Below are 14,803 nucleotides of genomic sequence, written 5' to 3' on the forward strand. Positions count from 1 at the left end.
CTTTTCTATTTTTTCTACTTTGATAATACGGTGGATTATATTGATTGATTTTGAGATGTTAATCCAATTTTGCACTCGGGATAAACTAGTTGGTCATAATGTATTATACTTATTAGATATTGTCAGATTCCACTTGCTAAAATTTTGATAGAAAATTTTTATTTATGTTTATGAAGGATGTTAGTCTATATTTATTTTTTATAATAATTGGTTTTGGTAGCAGGGTGTAGTATGAGTTGGGAAATAATCTCTCTTCTTTAATTTTCCTGAAATTGTTTATGTAGAATTGATATTATTTCTTCTTAATAATATTCACTGGTATGCCATTTGGGCCTGGAGTTGTCATTGTGGGAAGATTTTAAACTACAAATTCAATTACTTTAATAAAAGATAAGTAATTATTCATGTTATATTTTACTTTTGGTTGATCATTGATGGTTAGTATCATTCAAAGAATTTGTCAATTTTGTCTAAGTTGTAGATTTTATTGCCATAAAGTTGTTTATATTATTTATATATTAATGTTCACACATCATCTTTTTGTATCTATAGAGTCTATTGTTACTAATCCTTTGTTGATCCTGATATTGATAATTGTGTCTACTGTCTTTTTTCACCCTCATCATTCTGGCTAGAGGTTTATTAATTTTACTGATTTTCTCAAAGATCTAGGTTTAGCTTTCATTGATTTTTCGCTGTTGGCTTTTGTTTTCTATTTCATTGTTTTTCACTCTAAATTTATTAAAGCCTTTTTTCTGCCTATGTTGGGCTTAACTTGATCTTCTCTTCGTATTTTCTTAAAATGGAAGCCAATGATGAATTCTTTTACCTTTTGTGAAAGAGTCTGGAGAGGACTGAAAATAAAGTCTGAAAATAAAGTCTGAAGAGGACTTTATTTTGCCTTCTTGTTGCATTCTGGGCATAAGATTCTAGGTTAGCAGGACTTTTTATTGTATTTTAGTATTTCAAAGTTGTTGCTGTACTTTAATTGTTTCTGATAAGAAGTTGATGTTATCTTTACATTTGTTACTCTTTTGGTAATGTGTCTATTTGATTACTTTTAAGATTTTCCTTTTATTATTGACTTTGAGCAATTTGATTATGATGTGAGCCTTGGTGTAGCTTTTTTCATATTTCTTGTGCTTAAAGTTGATTGAGCTTCTTTGATATGTGGATTTATAGTTTTTAACAAATTTGGAAACATTTTAGACATTATTTTTTTCAAATACTTTTTCTTTTCCCTCTTCTTTCCTTCCATTCAGGGATCTTAATTGAAATTATCCTATACTCACTGATACTTTGAACATTTAAAAAAATTATTTGTTCTGTGTTTCATTTTTGTTAGTTTTTATTGGTGTATCTTCAAGTTCACTAATCTTTTCTTCTGCAATGTTTAATCTGTCATTAATCCTATTCGGTGTATTAGTCATCTCACATATTATAGTTTTCTTCTCCAGAAGTTTGATTTGGGTCTTTTAAAAAAATATCATCTATGTTTCTTCTTAACTTTTTAATCTATGGAATGCAGTTATAATGACTTTTAATGTTCTTGTCTGACAGTTTTAACATCTATATCAATCCTGGATCAGTTTTGATTGATTATTTTTCTTCATCATAGATTTTTCTTTCCTTGCTTCTTTCCATAACTAATAATTTTTTATTGGTTCTCAAGCTTTGAATTTTATCTTTTTGGTGGCTAGATATTTTTATTTCTTATAAATATTATTTAGGTTTATTCTGTGATGTAGTTAAGTTACTTATGAGCCATTTGATCCTCTCAGGCCTTCCTTTTTAGATTTATTATGCAGAACAAGACCATTTTATTCCAAGACTAGTTATTTACTAGTTACTAGTTATTTACCACTACTAAAGTAAGACTGTTTCAGTACCCTGTGAATTATGAGAATTTCCCATCTGGCTGCTATAGGAAAAGAGTTTTTGATCTGATGTGAGCCACATGTACTGTTCCCTTTAATCCTTTCAGGTAATTCTTTCTCTAGCCTAGAGTAATTTCCTTATGCTCATGCACTAAGTAGCACTCAACTAAATATCCTAGGGCATCTTTTGCAAATATCTGGAATTCTCTCTTTGTTTATCTCTCTGCTCTCTAATACTCTCTCCTCATAAGTAAAACCACCTTGGTTTCCCCAGCTTAGAAAGTTGGCTGTCTCCTTTGGATTCCCCCTCTCTACCTCATGTCCTGGAATCTTTTTCAAGGCAGTAAACTAGGGCAATTATAAGGTTCACTCCATTTATCTTCTATCTCTCAATGGTCACTGCATTTTGTTGCTTAAGGTCTAGTCTTTTGAAAAATATTTTTTATATTTTGCTTTTTTTTTTAAATTTATTTGTTTGTCAGAGAGAGAGAGAGAGAGAGAGAGCGCGCGCACAGGCAGGCAGAGAGGCAGGCAGAGGCAGAGGGAGAAGCAGGCTCCCTGCCGAACAAGGAGCCCGATGTGGGGCTCGATCCCAGGACCCTGAGATCATGACCTGAGCCGAAGGCAGAGGCCCAACCCACTGAGCCACCCAGGTGCCCCGATATTTTGCTTTTTTTTAAAGTAAAGGGTAAATTTGGCCCCCAATATCAACTTTGCAAAGCGTAAGTTCCTTTCAATGTTCTTTTGTAATAAAAGTTTTCTTAGCTTCCAAGAGACGAAAAAAAAAAAAGGCTATTTGGTCATATAGTTTGGTACTCACACATTTGCTTGCTAAAGACACAATTTTCTAAGTTAATCTCTTAAGGAGTTTTCTTGATCAATTTTCTAAACAGTGACAAAACATCTTTTCTTTAACCCTTAGTGATCCTTTTAAGAATACAACAATTTAATTGATAACAATCATTTTATCACACAGTTTTCAATTAGTCCTGGCAGTTCTTTCTTTTCTCTGCTTTTCTCCTTTGTAACTCAATTGCAGAGCTGGCTAAGAAGCTCCATTCTTCTTCTGGCAAGGATACCTCTGTGCAAAGGTTTTTGGGGATGACTAGCCTAAAGATGGTTCCTTCCAGCTGCAATTTAAAGTGTTGAGCTGAAAAGAGAGCCTAATTCATTTGATTTCTGATCTCTGTGATAGCATATCCCTCCCTAGGCAGTGGGAGAGTCAAGGTCAGCTGCAGTTAATCATCGTAGGATTTGAACTTCAAAAAAATGGAAATAGAAGATTTTCATAGAGATCCCTTATATCCTTTTGTTTCCTTTCCAAGACTTACAAGAGCATTTTTATTTTTTTCAATCTCAGGATAGAATGAAATCATTATTCAGCCTTATCCTAAGAGGGTAAGAATCTAGCTAAATATCCATTTAAAAATATTTCCTTTTCTTAAATGTACATTCCTCAATGGATTTTGTGAGGATTACTGAGCTCCTGTTTTTGTTTTTCATTTTTCCCTTTTTGTAAAATAGACTAGGCTCCTTAGAGGAAAGTAATTCAATAAAATACTTGTCTAAAGTGTGAGGTTTAGAAGACATCTATTTAAGAAGGCTAGACAAGGAGAAAAGGGAGGAAATGACTTACACATCAAGGATCCTTCATCCACTCATTTTGTGGATGAAGACTTACTGGCAAATCTATTACACCTGCAGAGAAGGCTTTGGGCTCTAGGCCATGTAGACTGGATTCAAATCCTGGTTTTTCCCTTTACTGGCTGAGCAACCTTGGCCAAGTTACATAACTTTTCTCTATCTCTATTTCCCCATCAGTAAATGAGAGTAGTGGTAGCACCTCTTTTATAGGTTTGATATGATGATAACTCAACTTAATATTTATAAAGCACTTAGAATAGTTCCTGGTATCCAGAAAGTACTATATAAATATCATATAAAATATGCATTTTAAAATATATTTACTGGGAAGTATAACCATTTGTTGACCCAAGTTCACTCCATGTGCGGAACTGTCATTTTATGCAAATGTTATGGAGGTTGAACTCTACTGGGAAATGTAATTCAAATATCTGTAGAAGCACTTGCATAGGAAAGTTTCTTGTCTCCTACTACAATAAATTAACAAAGCATTTTTTCATCAAAAATGTATTGAGGGCTTCTGGATATTAGGCACAATGCAAGGTACTAGGAATTTAAAGATGAAAAAAGCCCGAGTTCCGCTTAAGGAATATTGTAGTTAGCAGGCCAATATGTGGATCATTTTAAAACAGTGTACAGATACAGAAACAAGAATATTTCTAAGAAGTGCCAGATTAAATTTCCTAACACAGGTTGTGTGTGTATATAGAGGCATGGGTTCAGAAAGTAGGTCAAAGAAAACCTGCGGGAGTTGGTGAGAGTAAATCAATCAAGCCATTTAGGAGGGAAAGGGTCTTCCTGGCAGAGGGAGAGAAACAGCACTGTGGTTCAGGGTACAAAGTCAGTCATATGTTCAGCACTGCTGGAGCTTAGTAAGAAAGCTGCAGCTCTGCAGTTTTGGGAACATTACCCTATTTTGCTAACAGCTTTTAACAGTGGTCTCTTTAGATAGGGCAGTGTTGTCTTTAAAGAGCTAATAAGCAAGCAAGAGACAGTGGTTGCCAGGGTGGAGGCTGGGTCCTGCAGGTTGACCATATCCTATTGGGTCATTCTAGATTCTGGAACTGTGCTCAAGCTCTGAAGTTCAAGGTACAATTATATTACATCTTTGACAGGTGAACTGAGTCTCAGGGTTGCTACATAATAACTAGATTCATAAGAAGCTGATTTTCAGCCAGATAACATACTATAAACACACACAGAACTGAATCTTACACATGGTAAGATCTGGCCAACCTACCACATGGTCACAGTGTTTACAGTCCCTGCCGTGTTGGGCAAATCCCCTTAAGAAATCAGATTAGAGATCAGAATACTGACTGGTCAGCATCATAATGGAACAGAGATCATAGACATTCTTGGGGGACATTTCCAACAGCCTAGATTAGTGCAGTACCCACTCTTTCTTCAATCTGTAAACATCTCTATCTCAATGACATATATTGTTCCATGAGTGTGAGAAAAAGCAGCTTTTTCTGGAGACAACTGAATAAATTTGATAATTTATTGCTTCATAACTTCATAGTTTTAGAATTGTGCAAACAATGGACTTATTTTAACATGACCTTATCTCTGACTGTTACATTACAATATCATTGACTTGGCAACAGGTTTCTCTAACACCAGCTTCAAATTATGTATGTTGTGTTGTATTAAAGAAACACTGTGGTCTTCTTGAATGGATGTGGGGAGGAGGGGTTTCTTTTGTTTCTTTACAAAAAAAGTATTAACAAAACCTCTCCCATTTTAAGTTACTGGTGCCTGTTGACACCATTCATCATCTGTTGACTTTTTGTTAGATTTCAAAGGAAAACTTTTTCTTCGTCTCATCTTTCAATTCAGAGGAATTTTTTGGTAGTTGACTGCTTCCTAATTATAGTTTTTCATGTACTGCTAGAGCCAGGCAATGAGGGAACTGCTTAAACATGCATCTGTGGGTAAGTGGAGAATATTAGATGAAAGCTGAATGATAAAACCCAAAATGCAGTGAGAAGTTACTGTACTTCATTCGCTAACTTCCGAAGAAGAAGAGAAAACCCGAATGTACTATGTTTTCATTTTTTTAATATGCAATTATTTATTTTTAAGTACTCTTATATGAAGGCCCTTATTTTGGGGTAACAGCAAGGTATTTTATTATCCACTCTTTCCATTCCCTAAAGGTTTCCACAGGTTTTGGTAAATTCACATTATCCTCATGACTGTAGTTTGTACTGACTTCAGGGGTGTACACAGATCATCAGTCTGCCTCACCAGCGCTGTGTACACTGCAACTTGTGTAAACAGATAAGACACAGGTTGAGGGGGTGCCAGTCAGCTTCTTCCAAGTGGCTGGAGTCTTGCATTAGGCATGCAAGCTACTGGCAGGGTTGAAGTTCAAATATGTGCCAGTCTCACGGGTTAAAGTCTTAGAGGAGTGAAACAGCAGAACACTCATCACGTCAGGAATATAATAGTTACCAAAAACTGAATAGTCACTTGCAGATACTTTCTACAACTTGTTTACTTTGTCTTCCTAGCGTGAGCTATAAGCAGTCACTGCCATACCCGGCAAAGCTGAATATCCCCATACCACCTGCCAAAGACGCCTGTCCAAAGACAAAATTCCAGGAGTCTCTTGGGTAAGGTCATTCATTGTTATTGCCACAATAAAGAAAGCATCTCCAGGTTTCTTCTTTTTTAAGAACTTGGGGATGTGCCCTGCTTGAATATGAAGGTTTTATGTGTTATCATTGACTCTAAGGGAACACCTCCCGATAGAGACAGGAACGAATTCTAGGAGTTCTACTTTCAAGCCGTAGAAGGATACTTCACAGTCACCCTTGAGCCATTTAGTATATTCCTCACTGATAATTCTCGTGTTTCCTAGAAATCCAATGCACTGTATATAAATACTGCATATCTCTGGAGGGGGTGCCTTTCCGTAAGGATCACTGAAAATTGTTCAAAGTCTTGGGGAGCCTCAGGATGAGAGATGAACCAATCTGACTGTGAATGCAAGTTAATGGGTCCAAAGAGGTCATTGTCTGGCTTGAAGGCTTCATTCAGCAATTGCCGCTTGCCAGCATCTAACTTAGGCTGTGACACAAGTGTTGGGTTTTTTGAGATGAGAGCTGTTTTTCGTGTCTGCTCAGAGTGTCTTCCTATTTGCATAATGACAGGTCTCCTCCATTCACATCGTGTTTCTATGTAGAGCTGTCATCCTTCCTTCTGAATGTGTCAAACAGCTGTTCTACCACGAGGCTTTAGGGAGGAAGGCACCCATTGGAGTTTTTGCCATACAAGCACGGACATGCCTGGGCCTGGTTGACAAAATGCTTTGAGGAGTTCCTTCACCCTTGCCAGGCCTCCATGCCAACCCCCTCTTGCATTGGCCCTTGTGTGCCTTATATTTTCATTTCTTAATTCTCTCTTTCTTAGTATGTCAGTTAGGACAAATCAATTCCTTGATCTCATCAACATTTTCAAGTCAATCTCTTGCCATAAGAAATCACTGAATACTTTATATCATTTGAATTTTGTAGCACTTTAATCAATAAGTCAGCAACGGTTCCCTGAATCTGGCAGTACAGTATCTACTGTATAGGACAAATAATTTTCTATAAAAAAAATCATTGGGGAGACAAGATACAGTGCATGGGAAAATATCAAGTATGTTTTTTTTGTTAAAAATCAATGTGTAAAAGATGTCTTACTAGAAAGTAAAATCATGCATTTTGAAAAAGATCTATAACGAGGATTTAGAGCTGTTAAGATTTAATAATTTGGGTGGGACTTGTGGTGACTCTTAAGGAATGGGTAGATTAACCAGCTGGTGACACAGGAGACATTTTAGAAAAGGAAAAGTATGAGAAAAAGCAGAGATGGGAATGAGGGGTGTGTGTATGTTGTTGTTGTTAAAGGGCGGCCTATAATAAGAAGCAGTCCTTTTGGTAGAGAGAGTGTTCCTGTTATAAAATACAGGTAAATATATTTGAATGGGTAAAAACAGCTATTATTTATAAAGTCCTTACAAAGCTAAGTGTCCTGCATAAATTATCTCATTTCATTCTTAATCAAAAACCTGTGAAGTAGGTACTGCTATTTTCATCTCCATTGTACAGGTGAGGAAGCTGAGGCATAGTTCCTAAGGTCACACAACCAGCGAATAATGGAGAAGGACCGGTACAGAGAAAGGTTGGCTACTAAGACTAAACTACTTCCACAAGAGAATCAGGACACATATTTCAGTGTCTTAATTATAAGAAATACAAACTCTGATTTGCTTTAAGGTGACAGAGCTCATTATAGTTCTCTGAGTGATTTGGGATGAGCTCATGAAATCAGTGGGAAGAAGGGGATGAATGTGAGGACAAGTCAACAATAGAAAGTATCACCATTTCTTATCTGTCCCTGTGTTTTTGGCTGTCCTACTGATACATGTTTTGGATATGTAAAAAGTTGAACAGCAAAGACCGCCCTCAGCCCAACACTACTCATTTTTCCCTCGAGTTCTTTCTGATATAGTTAGTTGTAGGAACAAGAGTAGGCCCCATTTGTGGGCACTTTAAGAGGTTTGGGTAATTTGGCCAGCTGAGAGGAGATTTTTTTGTAAATCAAGAAAGCAAGTGAATAATACCGCTGATATCTGGAGTGGATGTAATTTGTTCCTGAAACATGCATCAGCTTACCTTAAGACTTATGTGAACTGGCTAAAATTCAAGATATGCCATCATTTTTATGAACACATACCATAACCTTGAACATGTTTCTTGTCTGCTAATTATGACAGTATGACCTGACATCTGACTTTTTTGTTTCCTTATTCCACTTACACCTTAGTTTTTAATGAAATCTCACTACACTGATGGTCTTTTTGGATGGTTCATGTTTTTCCTTTTTCTCAAAGATTCAAGTATGCTTTGACATTGGTAGCTCCATAAATCAATAAAATAAGTAGATAAATTAGTCCAAGCAACAATAAAATTGTTCTTTTGACCGCAGCAAACATAGTTTACTAACTTTCTAGTCAACACAGTTCAGAAAAACAAATTCTTGTTCAAAAAGGAAAATGACTCCTTCTGTTTAGGTGCTACAGTCTCTGAAATTTTCTGTAATAAGAACAAAAAAATAGGCATGCTTTTGATGTTTACATATAGCTAAACCTTAAAACTCTATGAGCAGTATTATTGCCAAGAGTAATTAAGTTATTCAGATTTTGACCATATGGAATATAGTTATAATAACTGCTTTAATGTTCTTTTTCTATGAATCCTATCATTTATGACATTTTCGAGGCTGTTTCTATTGATTGATTTTTTTTTCTTTCAGAATGAGTTGTATTTCCTCACTTTGTGTATCTTTTTTTTGATTGGATGACAGACATGAATTTTATGTTATTGAGTGCTGATATTTTGTCTCATCTTAAACATTCTTGAGCTTTACTTTGGGTTGCAGTTAAATTACTTTAAAAAAGTTTTCTTTTAAGATGTTCCCTTTAAGCTTAGTTAAGTGAGATCAGAGTTGACTTTAAATGTAGGGCTGAATATTCCCCACTACTGAGGAAACTTTTCTAAATACTTTATGTAATGCCTTTACATTATGGGTCATTTTTTTGTTTGTTTGTGTGTTTGTTTTCTATTATAGCTGTTGAGATAATGAACTATTTTCATCTCTGTGTGAACTCTGGAGATTGTTATCCCTACTTCTTTCTGGTGGCTCTCTTTCTGCTTCAAGTGGTCTCTTCACACATGGGTGTCCATCAGCACCCAGCTGAAAAGTCAAGGGAAACCCTCAGTGAATCTCCAGATACTTCTTTCTCTCCTCTCTCCTCTCTCTCTCCCTCGTTCTTTCCCCCTTTCCTTCCACCTCCTTTCCCTCTCTGCAGGTCTTCTCTTTTTGTGCAACTTTTTCCTATCCAGTATTTTTCCCTGCAAATTCTATCCACTGTGTCTTCTCAATTTCTTACCTCTGTCTCATAGCTCAGGAAGGACCTCAGACTTCCTGCACTGTGGTCTAGACACACTCTGATGTCAGTAAGCTGGGGAAATCCTGTGGCTCATCTTGTTCCTTTCCCAACTCTCGGAGGTCACTTTTTTGTGCTATCTGTTGTTCAAGGTCTAAAAGCTGTCCCATATATTTAGACTGGTCTTTTAGTTGTCTAAGGATGGAGAGTAAATCTGTTTTACTCTCTTGGTTGTAAACCATCCTGTTTACCTGGCTTCTTTGGAAGCAGAAATCCAGTTATTCAGATTTTAGATTTGCCAAAAAATAATATGAAACTCTGAAAACTTATGGATCTTACAGTAAATTATGAGAGATTTCATTATGCTCAAAAGTGAATCTGGAATCATTTAGATGTTTTGTAAGCCCTTTGAGCAGAGCATGGCTCTCTTCTAGGTCCTCGTTATGTCTCTGCATTGCAAAAATTGATATTCCAAAATTCTGTTGTATTACCAATCAAATCTTTGTAAGGAGGAATGGGCTAAAAGAAACAAAAAACCAAACAAAAAACTATTAACTACATTGGGACCACAACAGTGGTGATATGTATGTTTATATCATGCAAACATGTACACATTTTGTTTTGAATGGTGTTCTAACTGATAAATGACACTAAAATGTTTGGATATAATAGATCTTATGATTAGCTGGATTCTTGGTTAAATTAACATTAATTTTATATATGTTGTTCTGTGCCTTGTGTTGAAAGTCTTTCTAATATTTTATTTATTTACTTGATAAATAAAGAAAATTCAGGGACACCTGTGTGGCTCAGTCAGTTAAGCATCCAACTCTTGATTTCAGTTCAGGTCATCATCTCAGGATCATGAGATTGAGTCCTGTGTTGGGCTCTGTGCTCAGTGGGGAGTCTGCTTGAGATTCTTTCTTTTCCTCTGTTCCTTCCAACCCTATGCACATGCTCTTTCTCTCTCACTCTCTCTCAAATAAATAAATAAATATTTTAAGAAAAGAGGAAAATTCAGTCTAATTTAGTATTTCTCATATATCTATGATTCTAGCGGTTTTTTCGGGTCACGATGTTGAACATCTATAACCAATTTGTCCTACTATTGATGTAGCCAATATAGTTTAACAGGAGCTCAACTGTCAATGCATTGATTGAATAAAAGATATCTGTTATCTAGAAAACTGAACATAAATATATTCTTAAATAAAGCCCAGCATATAGTCAAGGGAAGGTCCCAGGAGAGCCAGTAGAAAAGATCCTGGCTAGTGGGAATTTGACAACTAGGAATCCAACAGAATGTAATTGGTGTTTTGCAAGTAAAAAGAGATTTGGTAAATGAAGGAACATTCCAGATCCTAGAAGAATGTGATCTTCGGAAGGTCTGGATATAAGTCATTTGGATAGACACATGGGAATTAGAACTTTAGTCTCTGAGGAAAATGGAGTAGGGAGGTACAGGCAAGGCCTTTTTCTTCAAGAAACTGGGGGAATGAGAGGAGGGAACCTAGATAAAAAGCAGGGAGTTAATACCCAAAATATATAAGGAACTCATACAATTCAGTAGAAAAAAAATCTAATTAAACAGTGGCCAGGGATCTCAATAGACATTTTTCCAGGAGATATACAATTGGCCAATGGATATATGAAAAGGGCTCAGCATCAGGGAAGTGCAAGTCATTACCATAATGAATGAATCAAAACCTTACATCTATCTGAATGGTTATTATAAAAAAGTCAAGAAATAAGTGATGTTGAAGATGTGGAGAAATGAGAACCCTCATGTACTGTTGGTGGGAATGTAAATTAGTGCAGCCACTATGGAAAACAGCATGGAAGTTCTTCAAGAAAATTAAAATCCATATGGTCTAGTAATTTCATTTCTGGGTATTTAGCTGAAGGAAACAAAAAATCTAACTCAAAAAGATGTATGTACCCATATTCATTGCAGGATTATTTACAATGCTAAGACATGGAAGTAACCTAAGTGTCCATCAGTGGATGAATGGATAAAGAAGAAGATACACACACACACACACACTGGAAGATTATTCAGTCTTAAAAAATAATGAAATCTTACAATTTGCAACAACATGGGTGGGCCTGGAGGGGTGCCTCTTTCAGTCGGCGAACGGGAGAAGAATTAGGCACAAAGGAGTCAGCTGCAAGAGACTGAGAAGCAGGGGCCAACAGTCGAAAAGACTGCTGCCCGGAGCAACTCCACAGTCTCACTTTTATTAGATAGAAACAATAGCCAACAGAAGAACTGATGAAGGTCAAACATTAGTCACATGCCTCGTGAACAAACAAGAAAGAGGATAAAGTTTATAGTTAACCAAGCACATTCAAAGGACTCATCTAACTAACAACGGGTACTTCTGGGAAGAGAAAGGAGCGATAACGGAAAAGGGAAGCAGGCGGTATTTTGTTCCACCCTGAGCTGACCAGAAGTTCTTGGCTGTAGGTGGCATTCCGCCCTGGCTGGGCCGGGCATTCCCAGCTGCCCAGCTTCACGGTCGTATATCGTCCTTCTCCCCAAAGACCTGTTGCCAGTATATGTTTTTCTTAAGGCCATATCTAAATGTGCTTGATAACTAGTAAAATCCTCCAGGGGTTATAGTTTAAGTAACACCTTGTTCCGAGGGGCAGTAGCAGAGGGGCATTGTGCTAAGGGAAATAAACCAGACTGAGAAAGACAAAAGTTGTATGCTTTAATTTATATGTGGAATCTAAAAAAAAAAAAAAAAACCCTACCCAAATTCATAGAAACAGAGCTTGTTGGTTGCCAGAGATGGGGAGTGGGGTGTGAAATGGGGGAAGGGGGTCAAAAGGTGCAGAATTCCAGTTATGATATGCATAAGTCTTGGGGATATACTGTGTAGCATAGTGACTATCATTCTATAGTCACTGTTCTACATATTCAAAAGTTGCTAAGAGAGTAAATCTTAAAAGTTCTCATCACAAGGGGAAAAAAAGCTAACTATGCTTGGTGATGGACATTAACTAATATTGTGGTGATTATTTAGCAAAATATACATACATCAGATAAAATTGATGGACACCCAAAATTAATATGACACCTGAAACTTATATGTTAGTTATATCTCAATTAAAATAAAAGAGTAAAAATGCCTAGTAATTTTAGGAAATTACTTGGGTAAAGAGTTACTTGCTATAAGGATGAGGATTTCACCCAGAACTTTGCCTAAGGCTGTGGATCTGACCTGCTTAGTTTTGAGTAGGCTCAAATCTGAACATGTAAATGACTGTAGACACTAGTGTGAGACTCTTCAGAGGCAGTGAGCCAAGAAGATTGTTATAATATTGGAGGATTTGCTGAATGTGCCATTCCAGACCTTTAAATCAGCTCAGTGCAACTCCATGAACGCGCACTGAGAGGGTATTAAGAAAGATATCAGAGGTGTGTCACACTAGGCTAATCTGTCTAACCTGCTCACAGAATTCTTCTGAATTATCTCTCCTCGGTTTCCAATCTTCAAGTCTTTCAACTACATGTTCCCAGTTTCATTTCTTTTGATACTTTCCTCCTTGCCCTTGATTATTCTTATTTGGGCTAGTCTTCTCAAATATGTTGGGCCTTCCTCCAGGACATGGCTTTGGAAATTCATTTCTTCTTTTCATATGGTAGATCTTATATGCCATGCCATAAAGGATCCCATGGGACTAACTGGTGTGTGTCCTTTAACCACCAGATAAGCGGTATTCGAACCCAAGTTATATACTAGAGATGACCTTTTGAGTAAATCCTTGATATGGATCTGTTCTCTTTCATGCGATTCAGTTCTCTTACATTAAACATCTTTTATGAGCCAGGGCACAGATCTACACGAATGATTAAAACTCTGTCTCCACAATTGGGAAGGTAGGAGCTTTAGGGTAAGGGACACACAGGTAGCAGATAATTGCAGTAGAGTGTGGTGTTTGCCGTAAAGAAGTCTAGGGTGTCTTTGCTAAGAAGAGGAGGATATTTAAGAAAGGAAGGAGACATTTGTCCCAGCTGGAGGGTAAGGGAAGGGTAGAAAACATAGGGGTGAGTGATCTTGTCATTTCTTTTTCTTAACAAGATGGGTGCAGATAAAGTCTCATCAGAGAAGTTTTACCATATGATCATATGAAGTACAATAAAGTATAAAATAGTTTAAGTGGGCAATTTTCATCACAATTTCATCTTGGGGTGTGGTTAGAACCTAGTTTCAGGAATTATCAACCATTTATGGCTCTGGGTATAATTTCTAGCTCTGCAATTTAGTGGCTGTATTCACTTCTCTGAGCATTGGTGTTCCCATGTGTGATTAGAGATAATAATTATTCTGCAAGTGTGTCAGTTATCAAGTTACTGTTTCTCAATTCCATATGAATCCTTTAATATATGCTCTGTGATAAAGGGATTTCTTTAAGCATTAAATTGGGTACAATGTTAAGTTTGCTTGACAGAGATATTAGAAGGACATTGAGGAGGAAGAGGTTTCTGGGGATTTCTGGTGTGGGCTGGAGAGATCAGCAGCGTGGATGTGAGGACATCTGGTGGAGCCTGTCTCAGGCACAGGCCCAGAATACCATCTTTCTGTGATTCTGAAGCTCTGGGTGATGATATTCTTTCTGCTGACCTCTGCACATGGAACCCAGAGCTCTATGCAGCCTGCATGGGGCCACCATAAGCAGAGCATCACATAGCTGGTAGTGTTCCTTCTGCAGGTCTCCTGCATCTCTAAAGCTCAGAAGGCCTCTGCCTTGGCCAGCACCTAGACTCCCATTACATCCTCTGGCCAGTTGCTGAGAGCCTTCTCTCTGCCTGCACTCTGGAAGGTGTTCTCTCTGCCTGCACTCTGCCCAGCAGCTCCAGACTTGCCCCAGCCTGGCCAAATCAGCAAATTTCTCTGCTGTCCTGTAACTAAAACACACCTACTCCAAGTTCTGACCTTCCTTTAAGTTTGTCCTTCCTTGGATACTCTTGCTCAGCCTTGGGATACTATACAGGGTTTCTTCTGACCTTACAGTTATTCTTTTATCAACTTCCCCCTATTTAAACCACTGTGCCATTTCTGTCTCCTGATTGGATCCAGACTGCTACAACAGCACATTTATCATAAGGATTACATGAAACAACTTTTGGCATATAAATGATAGCAGTTATAGCTAATCATGTTTCTTCTTCCCTTTCTCATAACGCAGACCCAAAAGGGTTTTTTTTTTTTTGTAAGAATATGTGTGGGTGGGAGTATGGTGTGTGAAGGGGAGTGGGGGTGTGGGGTGTGGGGTGTGTGTGTGTGTGTGTGTGTGTGTGTGTATTTGAGACCTGGTATATATGTGTGAG

The 14,803-nt window shown here is 37.3% G+C and overlaps 1 long non-coding RNA gene and 2 pseudogenes across 2 annotated transcripts in view; 2 read left to right on the forward strand and 1 right to left on the reverse strand.

Annotated features, from left to right (window-relative positions):
- The window catches only part of LOC116588828, a 146,495-nt pseudogene that overhangs the window by 127,463 nt on the left and 4,229 nt on the right, over positions 1 to 14,803 (forward strand).
- LOC116588829 overlaps positions 1 to 14,803 on the forward strand; it is a 146,660-nt gene that overhangs the window by 88,571 nt on the left and 43,286 nt on the right. The gene's annotated exons all lie outside the window — the stretch shown is intronic.
- LOC116588827 lies at positions 5,629 to 6,821 on the reverse strand (annotated as a pseudogene).

This window comes from Mustela erminea, chromosome 4 (genome assembly GCF_009829155.1).
Source record: "Mustela erminea isolate mMusErm1 chromosome 4, mMusErm1.Pri, whole genome shotgun sequence".
NCBI lineage: Eukaryota > Metazoa > Chordata > Mammalia > Carnivora > Mustelidae > Mustela > Mustela erminea.